Source organism: Hemibagrus wyckioides, linkage group LG21 (genome assembly GCF_019097595.1).
Source record: "Hemibagrus wyckioides isolate EC202008001 linkage group LG21, SWU_Hwy_1.0, whole genome shotgun sequence".
In the NCBI taxonomy this organism is placed as follows: Eukaryota; Metazoa; Chordata; class Actinopteri; order Siluriformes; family Bagridae; genus Hemibagrus; species Hemibagrus wyckioides.
Window position 1 is genome coordinate 21510466 of NC_080730.1, and position 10000 is coordinate 21520465.

Consider the following 10000-nt stretch of genomic DNA (forward strand, 5'->3'; position numbering starts at 1 on the left):
ATCCACGCAAGTCAGCTGGTCCTGATGGCGTACCCGGACGTGTGCTCAGGAGTTGTGCTGACCAACTGGCGCAAGTCTTCACTGGCATTTTCAACCTGTCATTGGCCCAGGCCACTGTTCCAACATGTCTGAAGACTACGACCATCATACCAGTGCCCAAGCATTCTTCTGCGAAGTGTCTGAACGATTTCTGCCCTGTTGCACTCACTCCCATTGTTATGAAGTGCTTTGAGAAGCTGGTTCTAAGTCACCTCATAGCATGTCTCCCACCTACACTGGACCCACACCAGTTTGCCTACCTCCCAAATAGGTCAACAGAGGACGCTATTTCCACTGCTCTTCATCTTGCTCTCTCCCACTTGGACAATAACAATATATACATTCGGATGTTGTTCATTGACTTCAGCTCTGCTTTTAATACAGTTGTAGTAAACTGATCACTAAGTTCAGTGACCTGGGTATCTGCACATCCAAATGTAGCTGGATTATGGACTTTTTAACAAATCGACCTCAGTCTGTAAGGTTGGATAATCACTTATCCTTAACCCCTTATCCAATTTGAGGGTTAAGGCTTTAAGTGTCTCCAGGCTTTAAGTTCCTCAATACGCAGTTTATGTGCATGCCTGGCTTTCCTAATGCCCCTTTTCAGGTTGGCCCTGGCTCTGCTGTAGTCCTCTGCATTGCCAGATTTAAAAGCAGCATCTCTTGCTTTCAGCAAGAGGCGGCCCTCAGAGTTCATCCATGGCTTCTGGTTAGGAAAGTGTTTGACATGCTTGACAGTGGTGGCGGTGTCAATACACATGTTTATATGGTCCAGTACAGATGACGTATAGGTGTTAATGACTGTGTGTCTGAGGTGGCCTGTGAGCCGAACATGCTCCAGTCAGTGTCGTGAAGTTGTTGCTGTAGTGAGGAAATGCCCCTCTCTGGCCATACCTTCACCGTCTTCACTGATGGTTTCACACGTTTGATGAGTGGTGTGTATTTGGGTAGCATGAATAAAGAGAGGTGATCAGACTGACCCAAGTGGGGGCCCTGTATGCCTCAACAATGTTGGTGTACACATGGTCCAGTTTGTTGTCCCCTCTAGTAGTGCAGGAAACATGCTGATGAAATTTGGGAAGTACAGATTTCAAGTTGGTGTGGTTGAAGTCCCCAGCAACAATAATAGCTCCACTGGAGTGTGTGGCCTGTTGCTTATATATATATATATATCAGTGGCATAGATACTAATCAACCGTTGAATGGCAAAGTAAAAAAGAAATTAGTCTACAGTATTTCACAGCTCCCAAGGAATAGTCAATTTTATTACGGTTACTTTTCTCAAAAAAAAGACATTCTTGATGCCGTATGCAGCAAACTGCAATCTCCGGAAGACGCAGCATCCGAAATGAGTCGCAGTGAATATAGAAACACTGTATAACAGTGCGCTGTGTCACAGGCTCTTATAGCGAACATGAATAAAATTACATTACATATAGCAAAAAAAAAAATTAACACAATTCACTCTCACAAGTTTCCTTTCACTGCAGCAAAAAACCCCACCGCCCACCCCGGGGATCTGGAATGAAGGCAAACTGAAAACCAGGAAAAAAAGAAAACCCAAAAGCAGAAATGGTTCTTGAAAAAGCTTACTAACTATTTTGAAGAATCAAAAGGATTTTCTTGAAAAGTCTGCCTTGAAAATGTATTTGTAAGGATGTCTGCGACCAAATCGATTTCTTCTCTGTCAGCCATTGTGAGATAAAATATACACTATATTGCCAAAAGTATTCGCTCACCTGCCTTGACTCACATATGAACTTAAGTGACATCCCATTCCTAATCCATAGGGTTCAATATGACGTCGGTCCACCCTTTGCAGCTATAACAGCTTCAACTCTTCTGGGAAGGCTGTCCACAAGGTTTAGGAGTGTGTTTATGGGAATTTTTGACCATTCTTCCAGAAGTGCATTTGTGAGGTCACACACTGATGTTGGACGAGAAGGCCTGGCTCTCAGTCTCCGCTCTAATTCATCCCAAAGGTGTTCTGTCGGGTTGAGGTCAGGACTCTGTGCAGGCCAGTCAAGTTCATCCACACCAGACTCTGTCATCCATGTCTTTATGGACCTTGCTTTGGTCACTGGTGCAGTCATGTTGGAAGAGGAAGGGGCCAGCTCCAAACTGTTCCCACAAAGTTGGGAGCATGGAATTGTCCAAAATGTCTTGGTATGCTGAAGCATTCAGAGTTCCTTTCACTGGAACTAAGGGGCCAAGCCCAGCTCCTGAAAAACAACCCCACACCATAATCCCCCCTCCACCAAACTTTACACTTGGCACAATGCAGTCAGACAAGTACCGTTCTCCTGGCAACCACCAAACCCAGACTCGTCCATCAGATTGCCAGATGGAGAAGCGCGATTCGTCCCTCCAGAGAACGCGTCTCCACTGCTCTAGAGTCCAGTGGCGGCGTGCTTTACACCACTGCATCCGACGCTTTGCATTGCACTTGGTGATGTACGGCTTGGATGCAGCTGCTCGGCCATGGAAACCCATTCCATGAAGCTCTCTGCGCACTGTTCTTGAGCTAATCTGAAGGCCACATGAAGTTTGGAGGTCTGTAGCGATTGACTCTGCAGAAAGTTGGCGACCTCTTCGCACTATGCGCCTCAGCATCCGCTGACCCCGCTCCGTCAGTTTACGTGGCCTACCACTTCGTGGCCGAGTTGCTGTCGTTCCCAAACACTTCCACGTTCTTATAATACAGCTGACAGTTGACTGTGGAATATTTAGGAGCGAGGAAATTTCACGACTGGATTTGTTGCACAGGTGGCATCCTATCACAGTTCCACGCTGGAATTCACTGAGCGCCTGAGAGCGACCCATTCTTTCACAAATGTTTGTAAAAACAGTCTGCATGCCTAGGTGCTTGATTTTATACACCTGTGACCATGGAAGTGATTGGAACACCTGATTCTGAGTATTTGGATGGGTGAGCGAATACTTTTGGCAATATAGTGTATATATTTTATTTAGTTTGTGTGGTTCTCTGCCTCTGACTACTCCAATTATCCAATCAAAAGACAGGAAATTGCTGCCGTAATCGTACGCCCGCTAGATGGCCCCAGAGATGCCAACTCGAAATCTGATTGGTTAATTGAACAGTTTCACTGCCACTTATTTTAAGCACCGGATGCCTGCACTATTGATTCTGAAGGCCTTAAGGCCGGGCAACACATGATGTCAGACACTGGCTGAAATATGATTGGATAAATACTCTTATAAATATACACTACTGGAAGCAGCGCAACCGAGAGAAAAGCTATGAAATGTAGAGAATAGACTACTGAGGATAATTTAATACACATTCATGGAAAAATATATTAAATATATTTAAATGCAAGTCAGTGATTCAGATCACTGCTGTTTAGGCCAGCAGAGAAGGCCTTACTGCCCCTATATATATATATATATATATATATATATATATATATATATATATATATATATATACATACATATATATATATATATATATATATATATACACATATATATACATACATACATACATACTATCTGTATAAACACTGTACATTATTTCTGTTACTACTGTACATACAATGTAGATAATGCACACATTTTTGCATCTATAATTACACCTGTGACTTTATCTGCTATAAATACAACTTGCACATACTTCTCTATGCACACTCTGACAGCCTTATTTACTGATTTACATATTTATCTGCACTTGTTCTTTTGCACAATTTCTACTAATAATAAAGTAAAATTCAAAATAATAAAGTTGCAAAAACATAAATAGCGAGTCCCTTTTTGCCTTTTCAGACTGGAATCCTAGAGCATATGCAAGGAAAACCACCCAGATGAGATGTTATTGCTACAGGGCACCACACACACACACTCACTCACTTCTAGGATCAATCCATCTACAGCAAAGTTCTGGAGCTGTGTGGAAGCAACACTATGCTGTTTCAGCAGGCCAAATCTGACTAAAACCTGGACCATAAAAAGAGAGTAGTAAAATATAGGCTTCTTTAAGGTCATGTTAAAGCTGATGTCTTGTGCCATTAAGTCATATTGTGCTGTTAAGTGGTCACTTAGGGTCCCTTCATTTTTAGTTAGAAATCAGAAATTAGAATTTAGAAAATAGAAAATTAGGGGCGGTGGTGGTGGCGGCTCGAGTGTTAAGGCTCTGGGTCGTTGACCGGCAGATCGGGGGTTCGAGCCCCAACACCGCCAAGTTGCCACTGTTGGGCCCTTGAGCAAGGCCCTTAACCCTCTCTGCACCAGGGGTGCTGTATCATGGCTGACCTGTGCTCTGACCCCAACCTCCAAGGATGGAATAGGCAAAGAAAGAATTTCACTGTGCTGTAATGTATATGTGGTAAATAAAGACTACTTCTAATTTCTACTATTTGTACTTCTGCTAGATGCTAAACAACATTCCATTGCTATGTACCTGTACTTTACAATGACAAAGTTCTATCTATCTGTCTATCTAAACAACAGTTTAGAACAACTGGCGTTTTTCTGTCAGGACACACACACACACATACTCCTGCAGATAAATCTCTTAGTGAAGAGCAGCAGTGTGTTTAATACGTGGACATGTCGAGTAATTGTGAGTCACGCTAATCTACACTGAGGTGAGATGTGAAGCTAATCTGAGCCTTCAGGAACATCATCAGGTGTGTTACAGTGTGTTAAAATTCAGCGTGGATCACACACACACCATCACAATATTACACTAAAACAAGTTTACTACAGAAATATACAGACTTACAAAATAATGTTCTGCTTTAAACATCAGCATTTAACTGTAAGAGTACAGTGTGTGTGTGTGTGTGTCTGTGTTTCGGACTCCCTTTATTGATTAGATTCTTTTTAAATAACTCAATTTAAATCCATTTTGATTGAGTTGATTCATTTACCTATGATTTTGCTCCAAATGTAAAATAAATACACAAATAAATATGATCTTTACTGAGAGCTGATCTGTACTGCTTCAGTTTCTGAGGAATGATCTTTAGTCTCAGAGTGAGACATCACCCAGTCACTCAATCACCCAGTCACTCACTCCATCACCCACTCACTCACTCCATCACCCACTCACTCACTCCATCACCCACTCACTCACTCCATCACCCACTCACTCACTTAATCACCCAGTCACTCACTTAATCACCCAGTCACTCAATCACCCAGTCACTTAATCACCCAGTCACTCACTCAATCACCCAGTCACTCAATCACCCAGTCACTCAATCACCCAGTCACTCAATCACCCAGTCACTCACTCAATCACCCAGTCACTCACTCAATCACCCACTCACTCACTCAATCACCCACTCACTCACTCAATCACCCAGTCACTCAATCACCCAGTCACTCACTTAATCACCCAGTCACTCACTTAATCACCCAGTCACTCAATCAATCACCCAGTCACTCAATCAATCACCCAGTCACTCACTCAATCACCCAGTCACTCACTCAATCACCCACTCACTTAATCACCCAGTCACTCACTCAATCACACAGACACTCAATCACACAGACACTCACTCAATCACCCAGTCACTCCATCACCCAGTCACTCAATCACCGTCAGTCACTCAATCACCCAGTCACTCACATAATCACCCAGACACTCACTTAATCACCCAGTCACTCACTCAATCACCCAGTCACTCACTCAATCACCCAGTCACTCAATCACCCAGTCACTCAATCACCCACTCACCCAGTCACTCAGCCACTCACTCAATCACCCACTCACTCAATCACCCAGTCACTCACTCAATCACCCAGTCACTCACTCAATCACCGTCAGTCACTCAATCACCCAGTCACTCAATCACCGTCAGTCACTCAATCACCCAGTCACTCACAATCACCCAGTCACTCAATCACCCAGTCACTCACTTAATCACCCAGTCACTCACTCAATCACCGTCAGTCACTCAATCACCCAGTCACTCAATCACCGTCAGTCACTCAATCACCCAGTCACTCACAATCACCCAGTCACTCACTCAATCACCCAGTCACTCACAATCACCCAGTCACTCACTCAATCACCGTCAGTCACTCAATCACCCAGTCACTCAATCACCGTCAGTCACTCAATCACCCAGTCACTCACAATCACCCAGTCACTCACTCAATCACCCAGTCACTCAATCACCCAGTCACTCAATCACCGTCAGTCACTCAATCACCCAGTCACTCACAATCACCCAGTCACTCACTCAATCACCCAGTCACTCTCAATCACCCAGTCACTCACAATCACCCAGTCACTCACTCAATCACCCAGTCACTTAATCACCCAGACACTCACTTAATCACCCAGTCACTCACTCAATCACCCAGTCACTCACTCAATCACCCAGTCACTCACTCAATCACCCAGTCACTCACTCAATCACCCAGTCACTCACTCAATCACACAGACACTCAATCACACAGACACTCACTCAATCACCCAGTCACTCCATCACCCAGTCACTCAATCACCGTCAGTCACTCAATCACCCAGTCACTCACAATCACCCAGACACTCACTTAATCACCCAGTCACTCACTCAATCACCCAGTCACTCACTCAATCACCCAGTCACTCACTCAATCACCCAGTCACTTAATCACCCAGTCACTCACTCAATCACCCAGTCACTCACTCAATCACACAGACACTCAATCACCCAGACACTCACTCAATCACCCAGTCACTCCATCACCCAGTCACTCACATAATCACCCAGTCACTCACTTAATCACCCAGTCACTCAATCACCCAGTCACTCAATCACCCAGTCACTCCATCACTCACTCACTTAATCACCCAGTCACTCACAATCACCCAGTCACTCCATCACTCACTCACTTAATCACCCAGTCACTCACAATCACCCAGTCACTCAATCACCCAGTCACTCAATCACCCAGTCACTCACTCAATCACTCACTCACTTAATCACCCAGTCACTCACTTAATCACCCAGTCACTCAATCAATCACCCAGTCACTCAATCAATCACCCAGTCACTCACTCAATCACCCAGTCACTTAATCACCCAGTCACTCACTCAATCACCCACTCAATCACCCAGTCACTCACTCAGTCACTTAATCACCCAGTCACTCACTCAATCACCCAGTCACTCACTCAATCACCCAGTCACTTAATCACCCAGTCACTCACTCAATCACCCACTCAATCACCCAGTCACTCACTCACTCACTCAATCACCCAGTCACTCACTCAGTCACTTAATCACCCAGTCACTCAATCACCCAGTCACTCACTCACTCAATCACCCAGTCACTCACTCAATCACCCAGTCACTCAATCACCCAGTCACTCAATCACCCAGTCACTCACTTAATCACCCAGACACTCACTTAATCACCCAGTCACTCACTCAATCACCCAGTCACTCACTCAATCACCCAGTCACTCACTCAATCACCCAGTCACTCACTCAATCACCCAGTCACTCACTCAATCACACAGACACTCAATCACACAGACACTCACTCAATCACCCAGTCACTCCATCACCCAGTCACTCAATCACCGTCAGTCACTCAATCACCCAGTCACTCACATAATCACCCAGTCACTCACTTAATCACCCAGTCACTTAATCACCCAGTCACTCAATCACCCAGTCACTCCATCACTCACTCACTTAATCACCCAGTCACTCACAATCACCCAGTCACTCACTCAATCACCCAGTCACTTAATCACCCAGACACTCACTTAATCACCCAGTCACTCACTCAATCACACAGACACTCACTCAATCACCCAGTCACTCACTCAATCACCCAGACACTCACTCAATCACCCAGTCACTCACTCAATCACACAGACACTCGATCACCCAGACACTCACTCAATCACCCAGTCACTCAATCACCGTCAGTCACTCAATCACCCAATCACTCACATAATCACCCAGTCACTCACTCAATCACCCAGTCACTTAATCACCCAGACACTCACTTAATCACCCAGTCACTCACTCAATCACCCAGTCACTCACTCAATCACCCAGTCACTCACTCAATCACCCAGTCACTCACTCAATCACCCAGTCACTCACTCAATCACACAGACACTCAATCACACAGACACTCACTCAATCACCCAGTCACTCCATCACCCAGTCACTCAATCACCGTCAGTCACTCAATCACCCAGTCACTCACATAATCACCCAGACACTCACTTAATCACCCAGTCACTCACTCAATCACCCAGTCACTCACTCAATCACCCAGTCACTCACTCAATCACCCACTCACTTAATCACCCAGTCACTCACTCAATCACCCAGTCACTCACTCAATCACCCAGACACTCACTTAATCACCCAGTCACTCCATCACCCAGTCACTCAATCACCGTCAGTCACTCAATCACCCAGTCACTCACATAATCACCCAGTCACTCACTTAATCACCCAGTCACTTAATCACCCAGTCACTTAATCACCCAGTCACTCAATCACCCAGTCACTCAATCACCCAGTCACTCACTCACTCACTCAATCACCCAGTCACTCACTCAATCACCCAGTCACTCAATCACCCAGTCACTCAATCACCCAGTCACTCAATCACCCAGTCACTCAATCACCCAGTCACTCAATCACCGTCAGTCACTCAATCACCCAGTCACTCACATAATCACCCAGTCACTCAATCACTCAGTCACTTAATCACCCAGTCACTCAATCACCCAGTCACTCACTCACTCAATCACCCAGTCACTCACTCAATCACCCAGTCACTCAATCACCCAGTCACTCAATCACCCAGTCACTCAATCACCCACTCACTCACTCAATCACCCAGTCACTCACTCAATCACCCAGTCACTCACTCAATCACCCAGTCACTCACTCAATCACCCAGTCACTCACTCATTCACCCAGACACTCACTCAATCACCCAGGCACTCACTCAATCACCCAGACACTCACTCAATCACCCAGACACTCACTCAATCACCCAGACACTCACTCAATCACCCACTCACCCAGACACTCAATCACCCAGTCACACAATGACCCAGACACTCAGTCACCCAGTCACTCAATCACCCAGACACTCACTCACCCAGTCACTCACTCAATCACCCAGACACTCACTTAATCACCCAGACACTCACTTAATCACCCAGACACTCACTCACTCACCCAGACACTCACTCACCCAGACACTCCATCACCCAGTCACTCACTTAATCACCCAGTCACTTAATCACCCAGTCACTCTCAATCACCCAGACACTCACTCCATCACCCAGACACTCACTCAATCACCCAGACACTCACTCAATCACCCAGACACTCAATCACCCACTCACTCCATCACCCAGGCACTCACTCCATCACCCAGTCACTCACTCACTCACTCAATCACCCAGTCACTCAATCACCCAGACACTCCATCACCCAGACACTCACTCAATCACCCAGTCACTCCATCACCCAGACACTCCATCACCCAGACACTCACTCCATCACCCAGACACTCACTCAATCACCCAGACACTCAATCACCCACTCACTCCATCACCCAGGCACTCCATCACCCAGACACTCACTCAATCACCCAGTCACTCCATCACCCAGACACTCACTCCATCACCCAGACACTCACTCAATCACCCAGACACTCACTCAATCACCCAGACACTCAATCACCCACTCACTCCATCACCCAGGCACTCACTTAATAACCCAGACACTCACTCAATCACCCAGGCACTCACTCAATCACCCAGGCACTCACTCCATCACCCAGGCACTCACTCCATCACCCACTCACTTAATCACCCAGTCACTCACAATCACCCAGTCACTCAATCACCCACTCACTCCATCACCCAGACACTCCATCACCCAGACACTCACTCCATCACCCAGGCACTCGCTTAATCACCCAGGCACTCACTCCATCACCCAGGCACTCACTC

At 45.9% G+C, this 10000-nt stretch overlaps 1 protein-coding gene across 3 annotated transcripts in view; it reads right to left on the bottom strand.

Moving 5' to 3' along the window:
- Window positions 1–3544: 3544 nt before the first annotated feature.
- pparda (peroxisome proliferator-activated receptor delta a) overlaps window positions 3545–10000 on the bottom strand; it is a 62668-nt gene continuing 56212 nt past the window's right edge. For all 3 annotated transcript variants that reach the window (XM_058372999.1, XM_058373001.1, XM_058373000.1), the window contains one exon: window positions 3545–10000. This exon is cut by the window's right edge and continues 1028 nt beyond it. The gene's annotated coding sequence lies outside the window, so the exon portion shown is untranslated.